The 26284-nt window shown below is 44.1% G+C and overlaps 1 protein-coding gene across 2 annotated transcripts in view; it reads left to right on the forward strand.

Moving 5' to 3' along the window:
- Positions 1-15845: 15845 nt before the first annotated feature.
- The window catches only part of LOC138666987 (zinc finger protein 665-like), a 119301-nt gene continuing 108862 nt past the window's right edge, over positions 15846-26284 (forward strand). For both annotated transcript variants that reach the window (XM_069755194.1, XM_069755195.1), the window contains exon 1: positions 15846-15967. The gene's annotated coding sequence lies outside the window, so the exon portion shown is untranslated. The remainder of the gene's footprint in view (positions 15968-26284) is intronic.

Below are 26284 nucleotides of genomic sequence, written 5' to 3' on the forward strand. Positions count from 1 at the left end.
GGAAATGTCTGACCTCTGTAATTGTAAACAAAGGTTTCTGTACCAAATATTAAGTTCTGCTTTTCTATTGTATCAAATACATATTTCATGTAATAAAATGTAAATTAATTATCTAAAAATCATACAATGTTATTTGCTGGATTTTTTTAAAGATTCTGGCTCACAGGTAAAGTGTACCTGCGATAAAAATTACAGACTTCTCCATACTTTGTAGGTGGGGAAACTTGCAATATTGGCAGTGTATCAAATACTTATTTTCCCCCACTGTATATTATCTTCAGTGTCTGCCTGACACCACACTGGGATGGATTTCAGCAGGTATAGCAGCCTAGTTAGAAATGCCATGTTAAAAACATTAACTCTTCCAAACCAGGAGAATTCTCTCCTGTTTCGGGAGGTAAGATTCCCCTCCAACCAGTAGAAAGTAATTTAAAGTTGAAAGAGAATAGCCTCAAGAGATCAGAGGGAAAACCAATGCACATACTATTGATATTGTTACTTAGGGGACATTTAAAGGGGAAAGTTGAATTTCAGAGTGAGAGTGCTCATGTATTGTTGGGATAGAGAGACATGAAATGCTTGGGATTTGTCAATGTTTATCTTGAAGTTGAACCATTTTTAGAAATGCATCAAATATATGTTGATTGGCAATCTAGATCAGGAGATTATCAGGAATTGAATAACATCTAGATTCCACATATATCATGGTTGAGTTCTATACTCTATAATTTCTTTGAAGAATGACACCAGAAAATTCACACATGTCCAACCGCTGCCATCAACAAGTGAAATGGCTCACACCTCCAGTAGTAGCTGGAACCAAGGCCTTCCTGGCAGGATGAACTCCACGCGGTGTAACTGCTTCAGTCAAATTTCCCAGTCATATGGGAGCTGTAATTTCAGAAGGAGATTATGGAGTCCTAGTTCGTCCTAGCCATATATAGGTGCTTCTCACAAAATTAGAATATCTTCAAAAAGTTAATTTATTTTAGTTCATCAATACAAAAAAGTGAAACTCATATAGAGTCATTACAGAGTGATCTATTTCAAGTGTTTATTTCTGTTAATGTTAATGGTTATAGCCTACAGCCAATGAAAACCCAAAAGTCATTATCTCAGTAAGTTAGAATACTTTATAACACCAGCTTGAAAAATTATTTTAAAATCCGAAATGTTGGCCTACTGAAATGTGTGTTCAGTAAATGCACTCAATACTTGGTCGGGGCTCCTTTTGCATCAGTGTGATGTGTCAAGGAGGTGATTAGCCTGTGGTACTGTTGAGGTGTTATGGAAGCCCAGTTGTTTCATCGGTATTGCTGCACCTGTGTTTCTGCCATTATTAATCGGGTCCGCTCCGCCGTTAGTGCATTTGTTTGGAGGCCTGAGCAGGTAATCATCTCTGCTTTTTTTCTGTTATTTTTTTTTCCAATCAAGCACAGTGATACTGTTGTTTTCAAACCAGGTATTGGTACTTTTGGCAGTGTGGACAGGTGCCAAGTCCTGCTGGAGAATGAAATTTCCATCTCCAAAAAGCTTGTCGGCAGAGGAAACCATGAAGTTCTCTAAAATTTCCTGGTAGGCGGCTGTGCTGACTTTGGTCTTGATAAAACACAGTGGACCTACACCAGCCAATGACATGGCTCCCCAAACCATCACTGATTGTGCAAACTTCACACTAGACCTCAAGCAGCTTGGATTGTGGCCTCTCCACTCTTCCTCTAGACTATGGGACCTTGATTTCCAAATGAAATGCTAAATAAAACTTTTATCTGAAAACAACATCTTGGACCACTAAGCAACAGTCCAGTTCTTTTTGTCCTTGGCCCAGGTAAGACGCTTATGGTGTTGTCTATTGTCTAGTCGCTTGACACAAGGAATGCGACATTTGTAACCCATGTCCTGGATATTTCCATGTTTGGTGGCTCTAGAAGCAATGACTCCAGCAGCAGTCCACTCCTTGTGAATCTCCTGCAAATTTTTGAATTGCCTTTTCTTAACAATCCTTTCAAGGCTGCGGTTATCCCGATTGCTTGTGCACCTTTTTCTAACACTTTTTCCTTCCACTCACCTTTCCATTAATATGCTTTGATACAGCACTGTGAACAGCCAGCTTCTTTAGCAATGACCTTTTGTGACTTACCCTCCTAGTGGAGTGTGGCAATGACTACTTAACATCTGTCAAGTTAATTATTCTAATTAGATGATGACCTTTGATAATGACTTTTGGGTTTTCATTGGCTGTAAGCCATAATCATCAACATAAACACAAGTATACACTTGAAATAGATCACTCTGTAATGACTATAATATATGAGTTTCACTTTTTGTATTGAAGAACTGAAATAAATTAACTTTTTGATGATATTCCAATTTTGTGAGAAGCACCTGTACTTGTTACATTTTTGAGATATTGGCAGCGGGTTGAACACCTGCTGGACCTAGCACCAAAGGATGGGGAGATATGTAGAATGACTAGTAGAAACCAGGTAGCAAAGCTGTGTTTGGTCTCTAAGCATAATGGGGGCTCGGATGGATCTGATGGCGCTAAAACCAACCACTGCCCTAAGACCTTCTGTTGAGAAGTTATAATCCATCACTGGTTTTGGAGTTTCAGCTACCATAACCCAGAGAAGGAACCATCTCAGGGAAAGGAATGTGAGTGATCGACCAAGGAGTTAAGTGCGAGGCTATTGCCCTTCGTTCACTTCTACGAGAGGTCACACCATGTATCGTGCTGGCGGGAAACGGAAACTGCTCCCCCCACACCTATGTGACTGCCAGCACCAAGGCTGAATATCAAGCTGGTAACTGACTTGTTTCATCTGCTTATTCTTCTTGTACTACCACCTGTATTTGCATATTTGATTATTATAGTCGTATATCCATTGTGCATAAAGAGTTTTGCCTAGTAAGCCCTTAAGACAATTAATTATCCAATTTATCCCTGGACTGCTCTTTTATCTCAATCCACATGTCCGTGTTCTCGGTTTAACATCACATACTACCAGGCTGGTTTGTAGTCCAATATAATCCAGTTAGCTGACCGGGCTTATATCTAACAAGGAACAGGTAGCAGTCCTACCGGGCTGGCAGTGCCCTGTAATGTTAGTGAAAGGGGTTTCTCAGCCTGTCAGGGTTGTGAGCGAGTGTTGTGTTCCACCGAGCCATCTTACTTCCTGTGCCACTGTGGACAGGTGGTGTCTATGTAAAACGGTGCCAAGCTGACTTAAATCTCCCAGGGGGGCGGAACATCACAGTGAAAATGAGACAGTACTGCGTTACGACGTATTAGTGACATCAGGCAGGGGTTTAAGGTGCGGTTCTTAACCTATTAGTGGCAGCGGTGAGATATCTGTGATATGTCCAGTGTCATCCTTCACATATTGGTGACAGAGGTGGGTTTTAGATACGTGTGTGCGAGTGTAGGACCCCAATTCCAGTCACCAAAGACTACCAGCAGTACCTTTTTGCTGTTGGGGTTGTAAGGATGGCCAGTGGCAAAGCTAAGGAGATGGCCAATGCTATGGACAGTGGAGAGGAGATGGAAGGCAATGTTCAAGATGAAGGGGAGCCCAACCAAGACTCCCCATGGAGCCAGTCACCGCTGTTCAATCCTGAAGTGGGACACTCACCGTCTGCCAGTCCCATCAGCCAGGCAGGCTCAGATACCATCCTGCAAGCTTCCCTGGCCATTCTCCAAGCTAGGGAGAAGGCGACCTACTAGACTCCCATCTCAGAAAGTAGCATCGAAGCTGCAGAACATCAAAGTGAGTGCAAGCACCAGCTAGAACTGTTCAAGCTCCAGCAGGTCACCCCAGCCATTTACAAATCCCAAGATTCGGGTCACAAAGTTGTGGGTGGAGATCTTTCCCCTGATGGACAAAGGAGGGGACTTGGATGCCTTTTGAAAAGACTTGTCATCAATACCATTTGCCCGATTCTTAACCCTTGTCTTAGGGGTATGGCCCTGGAAATCTTTGGGTACCTGTCCAGCAAGATCTCAGTGACCTCAGTAACCAAGATCTCAAGAGTCCTGCAGACAGCTGTGCCAATCACATGCGGGTTCTACTGAGAGTGGTTGATCAATGGACTACGGGATTGAAGCTCACCAATGTCCTGCAGCTGAAGGAGCTCATGGCAACTGTGCAGTTTTTGATGAACTGCCTTGAGGACTTCCAGCAATACATCTGTGAGTTACCGCTCGGAATGGATCTGTGAGTGCCGCCTTTCCTTTCTTCTTCGTTGCTTGATATTGTAATGAACACCCCTGTTGTTGTCAATGCAATTAACATTCCTACTGATGAAGATGTTGGGGTGGGTGATGTACTGTTTCCCACTCTAATGCTTTAGAGGGTGGCCAGCAAGCATGTTGAAACCATTTGTCCTGTGAGGTTGTTACTGAGGGGACAAACAGGTGGCAGACACCTGCTGAGGGGGAGCCTGCAATTGAGGACAGGGCTATCCAAGGAGATGTAGGGCTCCCAGGTAAGACCTCATTGCACGGTTCCTCCACAACCAGGATGTCAGAGGGCTGAGATAGTCAGTCTGCAACAGCAAATTGGTCAGAAGCCAAGAGTATGTGGGATCTACCTGCTGTTGCAACGGACGTGGCCACTGTCACGTGTAGTAGTAGCACCGGGTCCCTTGGGGGCCCAACTTCTTCCCTCCTTCCAACCAAGCAGCTGCTGGGGCAGACTGAGGCCAGGAGATAGGTCTCAGGGAACTGACAGAAGACGTGGCGGTCTTGTCTATTCTGGCGACGTTTAGTCATGGGTTTCAGGTAGTGTTGGAAACTGATGATACCCTGAAAGCTCTTAAGTAGCAGGCAGAATAACCTCTCTCAGACTCAGACCTTGAGCGGGTGGTCTGCAACCAAAGACTGCTGTACTAGGTGATGGTCAGGCAGGGTTCCCCGGAGGCATGGCCTAGGGACTGACAGTGGTACCCTACTTGTTTATGGCAGAGTAGCTGCGGACTGCACATGAGATTCCCATGGCCGAACATCTAGGGTTCACTAAGACAGAGGCCAGGCTAGCCCAACATTTCTACTGGCCAAAGATGGGGGTCTATGTGGCTGTCTACTGCAGTGCGACACCGGTCAGATTATGGGGAAGGCGGGGCACTGCCCCAAAGCCCCACTGGTAACACTGCACATTATTGAAGAGCATAGAAGCAAAAAGAAGCATGCTATAATGCAGGGACCACCATGAAAATAAACAAATTTTATTCACATAAACTGCAACAACAGTAAAAAGAATTAAAAATGTCCAGAAAATTACATAAAACATACAACAGCATACAATAGAGTTGCAAACCTGCCAGTCATAAGACCTAATGAAAACAATAATAAGTCTTAAAGGGAACCTATCAGCAGGATTGTGCAGAGTAACCTACAGACAGTATCAGGTCTGCACCGTTATACTGATTAAAATGATCTTGGTTGATGAAATCCGTCTTGTTGTTGTTTAATCTTTATTTTCAGTTTTAAGTTAATGATATGCCCGTGGGGGGCTTCATGTGGGGCGGCCTGTGGGGGGCTTCATGTGGTGCTCTGATTATGTATTCATAATGAAGACTCAGTGATCTGCCCCCTAGTTTGCATAATAAATACCTGTACTTAATGAATGATAAAAAAAACACCTGCGCTGCAGCATAATCGCATGTTTAGTGTTCTAATAATAACTTGATGTTATTAAGCAAGTACAAAAAAAAATGTAAAATGGCGCCCGCCTCGCCTGTGCAGTAGCAGCTATCGGTGTGTATAGAGATCAGATAGCTGCTATTGTCATCTTGCTGGAGGAGAAAAAAAAATTCCTCCTCCAAGATGGGGCCACCTGCGCACTAGCGGCTCTCAGGCCGGCGCCACACTAGCGAGTTTTACGGACGTTTGAGCGCAGAAAATACGTCCAGAAAATACGCATTGCACACGGCCCAATGATTCTCTATGGGGCAGCTCCTATCTGCCGTATATTACGCATCCGTAATATACGGTATGTTACAGCCGTAGAAAATTGCAGCATGCTGCATTTGTCAGCGTATTGCGCAAAAAATACGCCAATGAAAGTCTATGGGGCGAGAAAATAACGGATTACTCACGGACCATGCGTGTGACTTGCGAGAAATACGGACCGGTGTTCTATAGAAAAGCCGGCAAATCAGTGCAGTGTACAGTAAAATCACACTGACAGAATAGAATAGGTAGAATAAATGTGTACACATAGAATGTATGTATATATACAGTATATATATATATGTCAGTGAGACACACACACATATATATATATATATATATATATATATATATATATATATATATATTTAATTCAGCGCAAGAGAGCATAAAAGCCGGTAATTCAATTGCCGGCTTTTGCTATCTCCTTCCCAAACCCGACATGATATGAGACATGGTTTACATACAGTAAACCATCTCATATCCCTTTTTAATTACATATTCCTATTTACTAATGTAACAAGTGTCTGTGTGTAAAATTTTGAAGCTCTAGCTATTAAATGAAAGGGTTAAATCCTGGAACAAAATGGTGTGGGCTCCCGCGCAAATTTTCTCCGCCAGAGTGGGAAAGCCGGTGACTGAGGGCAGATATTAATAGCCTAAAGAGGGACCATGGTTATTGGTCCCCACCCCCCTGACTAAAAACATCTGCCCCCAGCCACCCCAAAAAAGGCACATCTGTAAGATGCGCCTATTCTGGCACTCTCTTCCCACTCCTGTGTAAAGGTGGGATATGGGGTGATAAAGGGTTAATGTCACCTTGCTATTGTAAGGTGACATTAAGCCAGATTAATAATGGACAGGTGTCAATTATGACACCTATCCATTATTAATCCAATAGTATGAAATGGTTAATAAAACACACACACACACATTAGTATAAAGTATTTTAATGAAATAAAGACACAGGTTGTTTTAATATTTTATTATACTCTCAATCCACCTGAAGACCCTTGTCACCTGAAATAAAGTTAAAAAAAAACAAACAATAATATTCCATACCTTCTGTCGATCAGTCTTGTCCCACGCTGTAAATCCATCTGAAGGGGTTAAATCATTTTACACCTAGGAGCTCTGCTAATGCAGCTGTGCTCCTGTCTGTAAAACTTGGTGAATGAATGGAATGCAGGGGAATGTCCTATAGTTACCTCGAGTCGCGGTGATGCGCCCTCTGCTGGATGAACTCATATGAACTCGAGCCTGGGAAAATATTCAGAAAAGTTCCCAGGCTCGAGTTCATATGAGTCCATCCAGCAGAGGGCGCATCACCACGACTTGAGGTAACTACAGTACATTCCCCTGCATTCCATTCATTCACCAAGTTTTACAGGCAGGAGCACAGCTGCATTAGCAGAGCTCCTGGGTGTAAAATGATTTAACCCCTTCAGAAGGATTTACAGCGTGGGACAAGACTGATCGACGGCAGGTATGGAATATTGTTGTTTGTTTTTTTTTACTTTATTTCAGGTGACAAGGGTCTTCAGGTGGATTGAGAGTATAATAAAATATTAAAACACCCTGTGTCTTTATTTCATTAAAATACTTTTTAATAATGTGTGTGTGTTTTATTAACCATTTCATACTATTAGATTATTAATGGATAGGTGTCATAATTACCCCATATCCCACCACTACAGTGGGAAGAGAGAGGCTAAGTGCCAGAATAGGCGCATCTTCCAGATGTGCCTTTTCTGGGGTGGCTGGGGGCAGATGTTTTTAGCCAGGGGGGGTCCTATAACCATGGTCCCTCTCTAAGCTATTAATATCTGCCCTCAGCCACTGGCTTTCCCACTCTGGCGGAGAAAATTGTGCGGGAGCCCACGCCAATTTTTTCCAGAATTTAAACCTTTAATTTAATAGCTAAAGCTTCAAAATTTTACACACAGACACTTGTTACATTAGTAAAGAGGAATATGTAATAAAAAAGGGATATGAGATGGTTTACTGTATGTAAACCATGTCTCATATCATGTCGGGTTTGGGAAGGAGATAGCAAGAGCCGGCAATTGAATTACCGGCTTTTATGCTATCTTGCGCTGAATGAAATATAAATATATATATATATATACATATATATGTGCCTCACTGATATATATATATATATATATATATATATATATATATATATATATATATATCACAGACCAAAAGTTTGGACACACCTCATTGAAAGATTTTTCTGTATTTTCATGACTATGAAAATTGTATATTCACACTGAAGGCATCAAAACTATGAATTAACACATGTGGAATTATATACTTAACAAAAAAAGTGTGAAACAGCTGAAATTATGTTTTATATTCTAGGTTCTTCAAAGTAGCCACATTTTGCTTCGATGACTGCTTTGAACACTCTTGGCATTCTCTTGATGAGCTTCAAGAGGTAGTCACCGGGAATGGTTTTCACTTCACAGGTGTGCCCAGTCAGGTTTAATAAGTGGGATTTCTTGCCTTATAAATGGGGTTGTGACCATCAGTTGTGTTGAGCAGAAGTCTGGTGGATACACAGCTGATAGTTCTACTGAATAGACTGTTAGCTGCTTTTTTCTTGCCATAATACAAATTCTAAGTAAAGAAAAACGAGTGGCCATCATTACTTTAAGAAATGAAGGTCAGTCAGTCTGAAAAATTGGGAAAACTTTGAAAGTGTCCCCAAGTGCAGTGGCAAAAACCATCAAGCGCTACAAAGAAACTGGCTCACATGAGGACCGCCCCAGGAAAGGAAGACCAAGAGTCATCTCTTGATTTGTTTGGGCTAAAGAACACAAGGAGTGGACACTAGACCAGTGGAAATCTGTGCTTTGGTCTGATGAGTCAAAATTTGAGATCTTTGGTTCCAACCACCGTGTCTTTGTGCGACGCAGAAAAGGTGAACGGATGGACTCTACATGCCTGGTTCCCACCGTGAAGCATGGAGGAGGTGTGATGGTGTGGGGGTGCTTGCTGGTGACACTGTTGGGGATTTATTCAAAATTGAAGGCATACTGAACCAGCATGGCTTCCACAGCATCTTGCAGCACCATACTATTCCATCCAGTTTGCGTTTAGTTGGACCATCATTTATTTTTCAACAGGACAATGACCCCAAACACACCTCCAGGCTATGTAAGGGCTATTTGACCAAGAAGGAGAGTGATGGAGGGCTACGCCAGATGACCTGGCGTCCACAGTCACCAGACCTGAACCCAATTGAGATGGTTTGGGGAGAGCTGGACCGCAGAGTGCAAGCAAAAGGGCCAACAAGTGCTAAGCATCTGTGGGAACTCCATCAAGATTGTTGGAAAACCATTCCCGGTGACTACCTCTGGAAGCTCATCAAGAGAATGCCAAGAGTGTGCAAAGCAGTCATCAAAGCAAAAGGTGGCTACTTTGAAGAACCTAGAATATAAGACATATTTTCAGTTGTTTCACACATTTTTGTTAAGTATATAATTCCGCATGTGTTAATTCATAGTTTGGATGCCTTCAGTGTGAATGTACAATTTTCATAGTCATGAAAATACAGAAAAATCTTTAAATGAGAAGGTGTGTCCAAACTTTTGGTCTGTACTGTATATACAGTATATATAGACTGTATATATGTTTTTAGGAATATTTTAGCCGCTGGATCCATGATTTGTCCATTTTGCAAGTCTGCGCAAAAAAAAAAATCGCCATACGGATGCCATACAGATGACACACGGATAAATTTGTCCGTAAAAATCGCATCCTCGCATTGAATACGGAACAGTGTTTTGGGAAAATTACTGCGTATTACGCCCGTAAAATACGGACCGTATTGTCTTACGCCTAGTGTGACGCCGGCCGCAGAGATCGAGGGTAGGTCAGTGAGGGATCAGTGACAAGTCAGCAGTCTGCATTATGAATACCTAATCAGAGCACCAAATGAAGACCCCCACAGGCCGCCCCGAGGCATGAGTATATCATTAACACAAAACGGAAAATAAAGATTAAACAACAACCACAAGATGGATTTCATCATCCAAGGTATCATTTTAATCAGTAGAACAGTGCCAACCTGACACTGTGAGTAGGTTACTGTGCACAATCCTGCTGGCAGATTCCCGTTAAGGATATATGATCATAAATCCCAAGAATACACCTGTAATATTAACCCCTTCCCGACCCATGACGCCACGTAGGCGTCATGAAAGTCGGTGCCAATCCGACCCATGACGCCTGTGTGGCGTCATGGAAAGATCGCGTCCCTGCAGATCGGGTGAAAGGGTTAACTCCCATTTCACCCGATCTGCAGGGACAGGGGGAGTGGTAGTTTAGCCCAGGGGGGGTGGCTTCACCCCCTCGTGGCTACGATCGCTCTGATTGGCTGTTGAAAGTGAAACTGCCAATCAGAGCGATTTGTAATATTTCACCTATTATAACTGGTGAAATATTACAATCCAGCCATGGCCGATGCTGAAATATCATCGGCCATGGCTGGAAATACTAATGTGCCCCCACCCCACCGATCGCCCCCCAGCCCCCCGATCTGGCCGGTACACTGCTCCGGCTCCCCTTCGTCCAGTGCTCCGCTCCCCCCCGTGCTCTTGTCCGCTCCCCCTGTGCTCCAATCACCCCCCCCCGTGCTCCAATCACCCCCCCCTGCACTCCAATCCACCCCCCCGGTGCTCCGTTCCACCCCCCCGTGCTCCATTCCAGCCCCCCCGTGCTCCGTTCCACGCCCCCCGTGCTCCGTTCCACCCCTCCCGCGCTCCGATTCCCCCCCCCGGGCTCCGATCCCCCCCGTGGTTCCCCCCCCCCACCCCATCATACTTACCGATCCAGCCGGGGTCCCGTCCGTCTTCTCCCTGGGCGCCGCCATCTTCCAAAATGGCGGGCGCATGCGCAGTGCGCCCGCCGAATCTGCCGGCCGGCAGATTCGTTCCAAAGTGCATTTTGATCACTGAGATAGATTATATCTCAGTGATCAAAATAAATAAAATAATAAATGACCACCCCCCCCTTTGTCACCCCCATAGGTAGGGACAATAAAAAAATAAAGAAATTTTTTTTTTCCACTAATGTTAGAATAGGGGTAGGGGTAGGGTTAGGGTTAGGGGTAGGGGTAGGGTTAGGGGTAGGGTTAGGGGTAGGGTTAGGGTTAGGGATAGGGGTAGGGGTAGCGTTAGGGGTAGAGTTAGGGGTAGGGTTAGGGATAGGGCTAGGGTTAGGGTTAGGGCTAGGGTTAGGGTTTCGGTATGTGCACACGTATTCTGGTCCTCTGCAGATCTTTCCGCTGCGGATTTGATAAATCCGCAGCGCTAAACCGCTGCGGATTTATGGCGGATTTACCGCGTTTTTTTCTGCGCATTTCACTGCGGTTTTACAACTGCGATTTTCTATTGGAGCAGTTGTAAAACCGCTGCGGAATCCGCACAAAGAAGTGACATGCTGCGGAATGTAAACCGCCGCGTTTCCGTGCAGTTTTTCCGCAGCATGTGTACAGCGATTTTTGTTTCCCGTAGGTTTACATTGAACTGTAAACTCATGGGAAACTGCTGCGGATCCGCAGCGTGTGCACATACCTTTAGAATTAGGCTATGTGCACACTGTGCGGATTTGGCTGCGGATTGGCCGCTGCGGATTCGCAGCAGTGTTCCATCAGGTTTACAGTACCATGTAAACATATGGAAAACCAAATCCGCTGTGCCTATGGTGCGGAAAATACCGCGCGGAAACGCTGCGTTGTATTTTCCGCAGCATGTCAATTCTTTGTGCGGATTCCGCAGCGTTTTACACCTGTTCCTCAATAGGAATCCGCAGGTGAAATCCGCACAAAAAACACTGGAAATCCGCAGGTAAAACGCAGTGCCTTTTACCCGCGGATTTTTCAAAAATGGTGCGGAAATATCTCACACGAATCCGCAACGTGGGCACATAGCCTTAGGGTTAGGGTTGGAATTAGGGTTGTGGTTAGGGTTGTGATTAGGGTTATGGCTACAGTTGGGATTAGGGTTAGGGGTGTGGGGGGGTTAGTGTTGGAGTTAGAATTGAGGGGTTACCACTATTTAGGCACATCAGGGGTCTCCAAACGCAACATGGCGCCACCATTGATTCCAGCCAATCTCGTATTCAAAAAGTCAAATGGTGCTCCCTCACTTCCGAGCCCTGACGTGTGCCCAAACAGTGGTTTACCCCCACATATGGGGTACCAGCATACTCAGGACAAACTGCGCAACAATTACTGGGGTCCAATTTCTCCTGTTACCCTTGTGAATCTAAAAAAATGCTTGCTAAAACATAATTTTTGAGGAAAGAAAAATGATTTTTTATTTTCACGGCTCTGCGTTGTAAACGTCTGTGAAGCACTTGGGGGTTGAAAGTGCTCACCACATATCTAGATAAGTTCCTTGGGGGGTCTAGTTTCTAAAATGGGGTCACTTGTGGGGGGTTTCTACTGTTTAGGCACACCAGGGGCTCTGCAAACGCAACGTGACACCCGCAGACCATTCCATCAAAGTCTGCATTTCAAAAGTCACTACTTCCCTTCTGAGCCCCGACGTGTGCCCAAACAGTGGTTTACCCCCACTCATGGGGTATCAGCGTACTCAGGAGAAACTGGACAACAACTTTTGGGGTCCAATTTCTCCTGTAACCCTTGGGAAAATAAAAATTTCTGGGCTAAATAATTATTTTTGAGGAAAGAAAACGTATTTATTATTTTCACGGCTCTGCATTATAAACTTCTATGAAGCGCTTGGGGGTTCAAAGTGCTCACCACACATCTAGATAAGTTCCTTTCGGGGTCTAGTTTCCAAAATGGGGTCACTTGTGGGGGGTTTCTACTGTTAAACCACATCAGGGGCTCTGCAAACGCAACGTGACGCCCACAGAGCATTCCATCAAAGTCTGCATTTCAAAACATCACTACTTCACTTCCGAGCCTCGGCATGTGCCCAAACAGTGGTTTACCCCCACATATGGGGTATCAGCGTACTCAGGAGAAACTGGACAACAACTTTTGGGGTCAAATTTCTCCTGTTACCCTTGGGAAAATAAAAAATTGCAGGCTAAAAGATCATTTTTGAGAAAATAATTTTTTTCTTTTATTTTCATGGCTCTGCGTTATAAACTTCTGTGAAGCACTTGGGGGTTCAAAGTCCTCACCACACATTTAGATAAGTTCCTTTGTGGGTCTAGTTTCCAAAATGGGGTCATTTCTGGGGGATCTCCAATGTTTAGGCACACAGGGGCTCTCCAAACGTGACATGGTGTCCGCTAATGATTGGAGCTAATTTTCCATTTAAAAAGCCAAATGGCGTGCCTTCCCTTCCGAGCCCTGCCGTGCGCCCAAACAGTGGTTTACCCCCACATATGGGGTATCAGCGTACTCAGGACAAACTGGACAACAATATTTGTGGTCCAATTTCTCCTATTATCCTTGGCAAAATAGGAAATTCCAGGCTAAAAAATCATTTTTGAGGAAAGAAAAATTATATTTTATTTTCATGGCTCTGCGTTATAAACTTCTGTGAAGCACCTGGGGGTTTAAAGTGCTCAATATGCATCTAGATAAGTTCCTTGGGGGGTCTAGTTTCCAAAATGGGGTCACTTGTGGGGGAGCTCCAATGTTTAGGCACACAGGGGCTCTCCAAACGCGACATGGTGTCCACTAACAATTGGAGCTAATTTTCCATTCAAAAAGTCAAATGGCGCGCCTTCCCTTCCGAGCCCTGCCGAGTGCCCAAACAGTGGTTTACCCCCACATATGAGGTATCGACGTACTCGGGAGAAATTGCCCAACAAATTTTATGATCCATTTTATCCTACTGCCCATGTGAAAATGAAAAAATTGAGGCGAAAAGATTTTTTTTGTGAAAAAAAGTACTTTTTCATTTTTACAGATCAATTTGTGAAGCACCTGAGGGTTTAAAGTGCTCACTAGGCATCTAAATAAGTTCATTGGGGGGTCTAGTTTCCAAAATGGGGTTACTTGTGGGGGAGCGCCAATGTTTAGGCACACAGGAGCTATCCAAACGCGACATGGTGTCCGCTAACGATGGAAATAATTTTTCATTCAAAAAGTCAAATGGCGCTCCTTCCCTTCCGAGCCTTACCATGTGCCCAAACAGTGGTTTACCCCCACATGTGAGATATTGGTGTACTCAGGAGAAATTGCCCAACACATTTTAGGATCCATTTTATCCTGTTGCCCATGTGAAAATGAAAAAATTGAGGCTAAAATAATTTTTTTGTGAAAAAAAAGTACTTTTTCATTTTTACGGATCAATTTGTGAAGCACCTGGGTGTTCAAAGTGCTCACTATGCATCTAGATAAGTTCCTTGGGGCGTCTAGTTTCCAAAATGGGGTCACTTGTGGGGGAGCTCCAATTTTTAGGCACACGGGGGCTCTCCAAACGTGACATGGTGTCCGCTAAAGAGTGGAGCCAATTTTTGATTCAAAAAGTCAAATGGCGCTCCTTCCCTTCCAAGCCCTGCCGTGCGCCCAAACAGTGGTTTACCCCCACATATGAGGTATCAGCGTACTCAGGACAAATTGGACAACAACTTTCGTGGTTCAGTTTCTCCTTTTACCATTGGGAAAATAAAAAAAATTGTTGCTAAAAGATAATTTTTGTGACTAAAAAGTTAAATGTTCATTTTTTCCTTCCATGTTGCTTCTGCTGCTGTGAAGCACCTGAAGGGTTAATAAACTTCTTGAATGTGGTTTTGAGTACCTTGAGGGGTGCAGTTTTTAGAATGGTGTCACTTTTGGGTATTTTCAGCCATATAGACCCCTCAAACTGACTTCAAATGTGAGGTGGTCCCTAAAAAAATGGTTTTGTAAATTTCGTTGTAAAAATGACAAATCGCTGGTCAAATTTTAACCCTTATAACTTCCTAACAAAAAAAAAATTTGTTTCCAAAATTGTGCTGATGTAAAGTAAACATGTGGGAAATGTTATTTATTAACTATTTTGTGTCACATATCTCTCTGGTTTAACAGAATAAAAATTCAAAATGTGAAAATTGCGAAATTTTCAAAATTTTCGCCAAATTTCCGTTTTTATCACAAATAAACGCAGAATTTATTGACCTAAATTTACCACTAACATGAAGCCCAATATGTCACGAAAAAACAATCTCAGAACCGCTAGGATCCGTTGAAGCGTTCCTGAGTTATTACCTCATAAAGGGACACTGGTCAGAATTGCAAAAAACGGCAAGGTCTTTAAGGTCAAAATAGGCTGGGTCATGAAGGGGTTAACACAAGCAGTCAGACATATAGACAATTGACCATATGTGAATATGAGCAACAAAATGCAGTTCTGCAAGTAAGTGAGAGTCAGTTTTGTATCTCAAATGAGAGAAAATAATTTGATCTCAGTGCTAAATTGAAACATATAGGACCATAAGGGGAGCTCAATGAATATAAGCTGCAATACTCAATGAATGTAAACTAATACCACTAGCATATAATGATAGACAACAAACTACACCCAGCATTAATAAGTGTATGAAATGCTCAAACAATAGCAGCTATTACTAGCAAAAGTAAAGGCATTTGTCTATTCACAATATAAAACATGCATATGGCGCAGATGTCAAATAAATTGCCAAGAGAAGCCCATATCTCACTGCCCGCTGGAACTGGCTATAGTCTTATACACTGCCATTATTAAAAGTACTGCAACCGGAAAATAACAGACTTTGTAGGTTTTATGGCCCCTGAAGCAATTAGATCTGTGACATTCTTTCCTATTGCTTCTTGAGCAGCACTTAAAGGGTACTGTCTAACTTGAGCTGGCTTTGCTCCTTGCTTCATGTTAATCATTACCGGAGGAACTGGCAGATGTCCGATATCCGTTTTGGACTTTGCCCATAGCATGTCTGGGACCTGTGCTAGTGACTCATCTGCTTCAGGTGGGGAGAGGGAGTCTGATACATGCAGGCACTCCAAAACTGTACACAGTGTGGATTCTGGAATACCAGCTGTCAGCTTAACGGTACCATCAGGTTCGTACATGATATGTGCTTGTATTGCTTGTAGTATGTCAGAACCTAGCAAATTAACAGGTGATTTGTCACTGATCAGTAGCCTTGTGAGACAGGTGTGGTCAACTAAGCGGAGGGGCAATGGTTTAGTCAATTTACATTCTTTGATCAGTCCCTCAAAACCTTGAGTGTAGAGGGTGTCGTCTGATATGTTTGATGATTTGACATGTTCCTGGCGGAGTACTGTTTTGGCTGCCCCCGTATCCACCAGGAATGGGATTTTTCTACCATCTGGGAGATGTACTGGGACTAACCCTTGTGGGCTTGGGTGTGAGGGTGCCCTAAGGGGGTAGATGGCTACGGGGTTGCCTGGTTCCTATTGTGGGTTTTGGGTTGGAGCGTCCGTCTTGGGCTGAGTCTCTTTTCTGGGTGCCCTGCAACGACGGCTGATGTGCCCCTTTTTCCCACAGTTGTAACATTCAATCTGTTGTCGGTCCCTTTTGGCAAAACTAGTCCTGTGACCGTCCTGAACGTCGTTGGAAGCATAATATATCTGTATTGGTTTTGTCTTCTGGTCTAATTCCACCCCTTTTGCCACCCGCACCAATTCCTCTATTTGGCATGTTCTCCAGTCGGGCTTAGCTGCCTGGACCTTTTGCCTAAGCTGTGGTTTAAGCCCTGCTATAAATGCCCCATGGAAAAGCTTCCTACCCACTTCCCCCATGTCTTCATAACCCAAATCTGCGTGTCTCAGTTTCAAGCTCTACTGTGTCATTAGGGCCTTGTACTACGTCCAGTAGGGAAATTGTGGATTCCCCCACCTTTGCCTGGCACCATGTATGTAGACCCGTTAGAAAGTGTACCCCTGAATCTACAGTTCTGACATACTGCGCTCCCTACTCCTGTTCTGAGCAATATGATTTCCCTGCCCTAGTGTTTGCCTCCAGAACTGACTTTATTCTTGTGTCCCCAATTTCCCCCCTTAAGATGGACTCTAGCACCATCTAAGGGGGGGGGGGGGAGGCAGCTTGTGCGTACATACAGGGCAAGACAGATAGACACAGACAGACTGACCCCTGACCCAGGGTGCCCCAAGGAGTCACCGGAGGGAACTGCTGGGGTCCTATCCCGATTCGATCGGCCTTTTACACCGTATCTGTATCACTCCCCAGTAGGACGTCTCCTCAGGGATAATGGATGGTCACCAGATATGAGGATGCTCGAGCAATGATGGGACAGAGATGATCTGTTTCAGACGCCATAAAGTTTACTGGTTATGTGAAGTCAGTTATATACACTTTTGAGTAGGCGTATACATTATGTCTGTGCGCGAATCAGCTGTTTATTACATATGAGATCATTCTTAATTCATCAGGTGGTTTTTACATAAGAGGTGAACTGTGGACAACTGTAGGGGGATAAGGGGGATTGTGGTATCGCCATAAGGATTCCTAGAATTATACGTTTTTTCAGGGATGATATAGAAATATTAAAATACATACAATACCCTGCATTAGCAAAAAATATATCTGTATATGGCTCACCACGTATGTGGAACAATCAAGCAATAAAAAGTATGTAATAATAAAGTGTTATAATATGTAAATGCCCAACAGACAGGAAACAAGAATTCCATGCAAGAAAACAGGGTTTGCTGTAAACATCCAGAGGATCCTGAAATATTATATTGTTCAAATTACCAGTATAGTTGAAACTCAAGTGAAAAAAAAGATTGGATCCATTGTGAAAATCTAGAAAAACCTGAAGAAGAGGATAAATGCTTGTGATTCACAAACAAGTGTTCAAACATGTGAAAAGAAATAAACACAATTCTTAAAAATGCAAAACGTGTTATACGGCCACCAATACATATCAGCCATAAGAAGAAAATAGAATCCAGTGGAGAGTACCTCCTCATTGTGTCCCTCTGGAGCCAAACTCCTCAGAGCTTTAAGCTCTTCACCTTGGGTTTTTCCCTTTTTTAGTTTTTGTGTTTTGTTCCCCTTCTTCCCAGAGCCATACCTTTTTTATTTTTCCATCAATATGGCCATATGAGGGCTTGTTTTTTGCGGGACAAGCTGTACCGTTGAATGACACTGTAACAGCGCCTCCCTCCCCCGGCCTGTGTCCCTGGACTGCAATGTAATCAGGCCTGTGTCAACAACCAGTGGGGGTGTCTGTCTTTGTTCTCCTTAGCATAGGACTTATCCAACACAAGCTTGGCTTGTAGCTTCTGGAAGCTTCTTAAGTTAGTCAAAGTAGGTGGGAGCCCTCTCCCATGGAGGGGTGGATCCCAGGGCATAGAACAATAGATTACATGGTTTGGCCCAAGCAGGGCCAGGGGCTAGGATGTTGACGGCCTGGGGCTAGGATCTTATGCTGAGGTGAGATCCTGGTGCCTGTGTGTGGAGGGTTAAAAGCTGCCAAGTGGAATGGTGTTATGTCCCTCATTGGTTGGATCCATTGAACTTATCCCAGGATTATTTCTGTCTTTTCCCTGGTGTTGGATTGCTGGATGGCGCCCCCCAAACTGTTCCCCTCTTGGTGTGGACTCACTGTGGACTCTAAGGGTATGTGTCCACGATCAGGATGGCCGGCGGTTTCGTCGGAGCTGCAAAACCGCTCTGCGGTAAGCTCCACCCCCTTTCTGGGATGCGATGATGCCGGATGTGTTCATAGCACACATCCGGGATCATCGCACCCCACCATAGGGCCCTGTGCTATACCTTGCGGCGACGCAGCGTCGTCGCAAGGGATACAGACATGCTGCGATCTTAAAAGACGCGCCGCGTGTCCGGAGTCGCAGGGCCGCCGCGTGCGTGTTACCACGCATAGTGGAGATGGGATTTCATTCAATTGCCTCCACTATGCTGTAACATCTGGACGCTGCGTGTTTGACGCTGCGTCTCTATGCAGCGTCAAACACGCAGCGTTTACTGCACGTGGACACACAGCCTAAGAGACGCTATTGATATTTTACGTTCTATGTTCCCTGTCTCAATAAATCCCGATGGATTGATCATCAGCCTGGTGTCCCTTCATGCTCTGTCGCACCCACCGTCAAAGACACCATTGGTTTCACCATATTGTCTACTGAAATAAGAGAAAAAAAATCAAAGTGCGGTGAAATTGCAAAAAAACAAAAATGCAATTCTACATTTTATTGTTTTTTTTTTTTACCATGTTCACTAAATGCTAAAACTGACCTGCCATTATGATTCTCCAGGTCATTATGAGTTCATAGACACCAAACATGTTTAGGTTCTTTTTTATTTAAGTGTTGAAAAAAATTTCCAAAGTTTGAAAAACAAATTTTGCCATTTGCTAAGACCTTGAAGACACAAAAGAGCACAGTGAGGTAAAAAATGCTGTTGGAAAAAAAAAATCACACTAATAAGCAAGTGCTTGTAAAAAAACAGGGTATTTAAAAAAAAAAAAAAAGTATACTAAGCTGCTCCACCAATCGCCAAGGTATACCCATATAGAGCAGTCCTAACTAATGTACATAAATACCCTGTTTTTTCCACATCTTTTTACAAGCACTTGCTTATTGCTGTGATTTTTTTTACAACAGAGTTTTTGACCTCACTGTGCTCTTTTGTGTCTTCAAGTTTCTTGGTGGTGTGAACAAGTTCCTACAGACTTGTTTAATGTGCAAGTAGCCCATGTGTTTCTGGTTCTATAATTGTTCTCTTGTTTCTACAAGACTGGGGAATCCACCGCTCCTTTGTGGGTCATTTGCACGTCAGTGGCTCCGGTACGTGTGGTGACAGTTTCCTCACGTACCGGAGACACTGACTCACCTAGACACATTAAAATCAATGTGTCTCTGCACATGTCAGCGTGTTTTCACGGACCGTGTGTCCGTTTGAAGAACACGGAGACATGTCAGTGTTCGTGGGAGCACATGGATCACACGGACCCAATGGGTCCGCGTAAAACACGTACCGCACACGGATGCTGTCCGTGTGCAGTCCGTGTGCCGTGCAGGAGACAGCGCTACAGTAAGCGCTGTCCCCCCAGCTTGGGGTGCTGAAGCTGCCATTCATTTCTTCTCTCCAGCAGCGTTCGCTGGAGAGAAGGAATGAAAAATCATTTTTTTAAATGCGGTTGCAATAAAGTTCCCGGTAACCAACCCCCTCCCACCCCCTGTCCGCCCGCCCGCTGGAAATAAAATACTCACCCAGCTCCCTCAATGCTTCCTCTCAGCGTCGCAGCGTGTCCTGTATGAGCGGTCACGTGGTGCCGCTCATTACAGTGATGAATATGCGTCTCCACCTCACATAGGGGTGGAGCCGCGTATTCATCACTGTAATGAGTGGCACCACGTGACTGCTCATACAGGAAGAGCTGCGGCGCTGAGAGGAAGCATCGAGGGAGCTGGGTGAGTATTTAATTTCCAGCGGGCCGGCGCACAGGGGGTGGGAGGGGGTTTGTTACCGGGAACTTTATTTCAACCGCATAAAAAAAAAAAAAAAAAAAAAGATTTTTCATTCCTTCTCTCCAGCGAACGCTGCTGGAGAGAAGAAATGAATGGCGGCTTCAGCACCACTAGCAAGGGACAGCACTACGCGCTGTCTCCTGCATGGTCCGTGTGGTACCCGGGCGGCACACGGCTGCCGCTCGTGTGCCACACTGATGTGCCACGTGAGCACACGGATATGGATAACTACGGTACCGATTTTTCCGGTACCGGAATTATCTGGACGTGTGGGACAGGCCTAAAGCTGTTCCATCTAGCAGGTTCACATGGATATTCCTTCTCTGAATCCAGCTTATACAGGTACTATACAGATGATCAGGTTTTTAAATACATCAGATAGGGATTATATACATTAAAGAAAACTATATGTGATATTTGCGCTAAGTTCACCTATATGAAGCCATAAATAGTTAAAATACTGGGAGTCAGTGACTCTGAAACGCGTAGGATTAGTTGGTCCTGTGTGCTATTCGTAGCTCCGCAGCTAGTCACGTGTACACATCACGTGACTGTGACATCACACAAGGTCCTGCACCTTGTCGGCTTCAGCTCTATACACGCGGCCGCCACTGCCTGTGCACGGCAGTTACCAAGCTCTGGGGGAGTACGCTAGTCACCAGCCGGGACAGCGTCTCCTATACTACTATTTGCTCTGCAACATATTGGATATTTCCAGAACAGAGATTCAGAGAAGGCTTCAGATACCAACCTTACAGCACATGAGTGAAGGACCTTCCCGCATGTCAGCACTGGACACAGATTTCCTTTTCTTTGATATTAAGGTAAACACATCTTGTTAATCACAGTCCTGTATGGGGAACCTTGTTTATGACATTTCCCAGTATTTTAACTATTTATGGCTTCAAATAGGTGAACTTAGCGCAAATATCACATATAGTTTTCATTGATTAACCACTTCTGGGACGATTGGGAGTGATTTCGTCCATTTATTTGCTGCTTATTCACCTGGAGCAACTAAGCAGCACCGTATGGTTCATTTTTAGACATATTGATTATATACATTAGTTAGGACTGCTCTACATGGGTATACCTTGGTGATTGGTGGAGCAGCTTAGTATACTTTTGTTTGCAAAAAAAGTATCAACTAAATACCCTGTTTTTTTCCATCTTTTTACAAGCACTTGCTTATTACTGTGATTTTTATTTTTTTTTTACAACAGAGTATTTTTGACCTCCCTGTGCTCTTTTGTGTCTTCAAGTTTCTTGGTGGTGTGAACATGTTCCTACAGGCTTGTTCAATGTGCAAGTAGCCCATTTGCTAAGACCTGTAGCGTTTTTACGCCCACAGGGCGTGGGGAAATATAGTGGACTCACTAGACCACTGATGAAGCAGTGGTAGCTGTATACCCGGTACACAAGAGACAGGAGAATGGCTTCCAAAAAGCAACGGTATTTATTTAAATGAAACTTAAACAAACAGAAAGAGGTGCCTGAGAGAAGAACCCTCTGGACCACAACACTGAACCACATAGTGGAGCACCGGGCAAGGTGTACCCCTATACGGGGATTCCCCCGTCACAACACCAGATGACCTAAATGCTGCAGTACCCGTGACCAGAGGGACGACCCATACAGACCGTAATAACAAGACGGTGGTATTCAGGCTCTATCAGTGAAGAGAATCCTGGAAGCTCTGTGTAGTTTTGGAAAGGCTGATCCAGCCGGCAGCAAAATCTGGAAGGTTCTGTGAGAAGCAGCTTAGTCAGCCTGGAGTGGAAACCAGAGAGTCCTGAAGGATCCAGAATAGGGAACTGCAAGCGGAGGATACTGAGGAGACAGAGGGATTAGCAAACCAAAAGTAATAAACTACACTTTGCAGAGCAGAGCACAGCAGAATGTGGCCTCAGCAGAAAGTCACAAACAATAGAATGAACACATTGCCAAGGCACATCCCATAATGGGAGGATGCCTTTTATGCACAGAGCATCATAGCACAGAGAGCCTTAATAGAGAACAGGTGTTCTGCTGTTTTAAGTATGTGCAGGAAGCGGGGCGCGCCTCCTAAGAGCATTTCCAGGAGACCTGCCAAGAGGATGCAGGTTCTTCGCAGAGAAAGGAGCCGCTGATCGTCTGGAGCCACGGACAGGGTGAGTAGTACCAGTGGAGCTGCGTGAAAGGTGCCGGTCTCCAATCGCAGCAGAGACCAGACCTGCAGCTGAGGGCATGACAAGCGTCTTCATTTTTCGTGATCTCGGGTTGGGTGAGGGCTTACTTTTTGCGTGCTGAGCTAACGTTTTTATTAATACCATTTCGGTGTGGATACAATGTTCTGATCACCCGTTATTACATTTAATGCAATGTTTCAATGACCAAAAAAAACGTAATTCTGGCATTTAGAGTTTTTTTTTTTTCTCATTCATAGATAGGCCGATTTTTATTTTTTTATTTTAAATAGAGCAAATGGGGGGGGGGGGGTGATTTAAACTTTTTTATGTTTTTTACTTTGAAAAACTTTTATTATTTTAACTTTTTACTGGCTTTAACCCCTTAATTCCATATGATGTACTATCCCGTCAAGGTGACCTGGGACTTAATTCCCAGTGACGGGATAGTACGTCATATGCGATCGGCCGCGCTCACGGGGCCGATCGCGGCCGGGTGTCAGCTGACTATCGCAGCTGACATCTGGCAATATGTGCCAGGAGCGGTCACAGACTGCCCCCAGCACATTAACCCCCGGCACACTGCGATCAAACATGATCGCAGTGTCCCGGCGGTACAGGGAAGCATCGCGCAAGGAGGGGGCTTCCTGCGGGCTTCCCTGAGACGATCAGTACAAGGCGATGTGCTCACCTTGTACCGAGCGTCTCCTCCCTGCAGGCCCCGGATCCAAAATGGCCGCGGGACTACTTCGGGGTCCTGCAGGGAGGTGGCTTACCAAGTGCCTGCTCAGAGCAGGCGCTGGTAAGCCAGGAGCAGGGAACGCCAGATCGCTGATCTGACACAGTGCTCTGCAAAGTGTCAGATCAGCGATCTGGTACTATACAGTGATGTCCCCCCTGGGACAAAGTAAAAAAGTAAAAAAAATATATATACTTCTAAATAAAGAAAAAATATATATATTGTTCCCTTACATACATGTCTTTATGTAAATAAAAAAAAAACAATAAAAGTACACATTTTAGTATCGCCGCATCCGTAATGACCCGACCTATAAAACTGTCCCACTAGTTAACCCCTTCAGTGAACACCGTAAAAAAAAAAGAGGCAAAAAACAACGCTTCATTATCATACCGCCGAACAAAAAGTGGAATAACACGCAATCAAAAAGACAGATATAAATAACCATTGTACCGCTGAAAACATCATCTTGTCCCGCAAGAAACGAGCCATGATACAGCATCATCAGCAAAAATAAAAAAGTTATAGTCTTCAGAATAAAGCGATGCAAAAATAATAATTTTTTCTATAAAAGTTTTTATCGTATAAAAGCGCCAAAACATAAAAAAATTATGTAAATGAGGTATCGTGTAATCGTACTGACCCAAAAAATAAAAATGCTTTATCCAATTTACCAAACGTGGAGCAGTATAAACGTTCCCCCTCTCCCCCCCAATAGAAATTCATGAATAGCTGGTTTTTGGTCATTCTGCCTCACAAAAATTGGAATAAAAAGCGATAAAAAAAAGTCACATGCCCAAAAAATGGTACCAATAAAAACATCAACTCATCCCACAAAAAACAAGACCTCACATGACTCTGTGGACCAAAATATGGAAAAATTATAGGTCTCAAAATGTGGTAACGCAAAAAAATTTTTTTTGCAATAAAAAGCGTCTTTTAGTGTGTGACAGCTGCCAATCATAAAAATCCGCTATAAAAGTAAATCAAACCCCCATTTATAACCCCCTTACTTAGGGAAACATAAAACAAATTTTAAAAATGTATTTATTTCCATTTTCTCATTAAGGTTAAGGCTAGGGTTAGAGCTAGGGTTGGGGCTAGAGTTAGGGCTAGGGTTGGGGCTAGGTTTGGGGTTGGGTTAGGGCTAGGGTTGGGGCTACAGTTAGGGTTGGGGCTAAAGTTAGGGTTAGGGCTGGGGCTAAAGTTAAGGCTGGGGCTAAAGTTAGGGTTGGGGTTAAATTAAGGTTAGGGCTACAGTTAGGGTTGTGGCTAAAGTTATAGTTAGGGTTGTGGCTAAAGTTAGAGTTAGGGCTAAAGTTAGGGTAAGGGTTGGAGCTAAAGTTAGGGTTGGGGCTAAAGTTAGGGTTTGGATTACATTTACGGTTGGGATTAGGGTTAGGGGTGTGTCAGGGTTAGGGGTATGGTTAGGGTTATGGTTGGGATTAGGGTTAGGGGTGTGTTTGGGATAGGGTTTCAGTTAGAATTGGGGGTTTCCACTGTTTAGGCACATCAGGGCTCTCCAAACGCGACATGGCGTCCCATCTCAATTCCAGCCAATTATGCGTTGAAAAAGTAAAACAGTGCTCCTTCCCTTCTGAGCTCTCCCGTGCGCCAAAACAGGGGTTTACCCCAACATATGGGGTATCAGCATACTCAGGACAAATTGGACAACAACTATTGGGGTCCAATTTCTCTTGTTACCCTTGGGAAAAAAAATTAATGTTTATTTTCACGACTCTGCGTTATAAACTGTAGTGAAACACTTGGGGGTTCAAAGTTCTCACAACACATCTAGATAAGTTCCTTGGGGGGGTCTAGTTTTCAAAATGGTGTAACTTGTGGGGGGTTATACTGTTTAGGTGCATCAGGAGCTCTGCAAATGCAATGTGATGCCTGCAAACCAATCCATCTAAGTCTGCATTCCAAATGGAGCTCCTTCCCTTCCGAGCTCTGCCATGCGCCCAAACGGTGGCTCCCCCCACATATGGGGTATCAGCGTACTCAGGACAAATTATTGGATAACAACTTTTGGGGTCGAATTTCTCCTGTTACCCTTGGGAAAATACAAAACTGAGAGCTAAAAAATAATTTTTGGGAAAAATTTTTATTTTTATTTTCACGGCTCTGTGCTATAAACTGTAGTGAAACACTTGGGGGTTCAAAGCTGTCAAAACACATCTAGATAAGTTCCTTAGGGCAGGGGTGTCAAACTGCATTACTCGAGGGCTGCAAACAGGTCATGTTTTCAGGATTTCCTTGTACTGCACAGGTGATAATTTAATCACCAACTCATTATTTGTGTAGGTGATTAAATTATCACGTGTGCAGTACAAGGAAATCCTGAAAACATGACCTGTTTGCAGTCCTCGAGGAATGCAGTTTGACACCCCTACCTTAGGGGGTCTACTTTCCAAAATGGTGTCACTTGTGGAGGGTTTCAATGTTTAGGCTCATCAGGGGCGATCCAAATGCAACATGGCGTCCCATCTCAAATTCTAGTCAATTTTGCATTGAAAAGTCAAATGGCGCTCCTTCCCTTCCGAGCTCTGCCATGCACCCAAACAGTGGTTTACCCCACTTATTGGGTATCGGCGTACTCAGAACAAATGGCACAACAACTTTTGGGGTCCATTTTCTTCTCTTATCCTTGGGAAAATAAAAAATTGGGGGAGAAAAGATCATATTTGTGAAAAAATATGATTTTTTATTTTGACGGCTCTGCATTATAAACTTCTGTGAAGCACTTGTTGGGTTAAAGTGCTCACCACACATCTGGATAAGCTCCTCAGGGGGTCTACTTTCCAAAATTGTGTCACTTGTGAGGGGTTTCAATGTTTAAGCACATCAGGGGCTCTCCAAACGCAACATGGTGTCCCATCTCAATTCCAGTCAATTTTGCATTGAAAAGTCAAACGGCACTCCTTCCCTTCCGAGCTCTGCCATGCACCCAAACAGTGGTTTACCCCCACATATGGGGTATCAGCATACTC

Source organism: Ranitomeya imitator, chromosome 2 (genome assembly GCF_032444005.1).
Source record: "Ranitomeya imitator isolate aRanImi1 chromosome 2, aRanImi1.pri, whole genome shotgun sequence".
Classification (NCBI taxonomy): domain Eukaryota; kingdom Metazoa; phylum Chordata; class Amphibia; order Anura; family Dendrobatidae; genus Ranitomeya; species Ranitomeya imitator.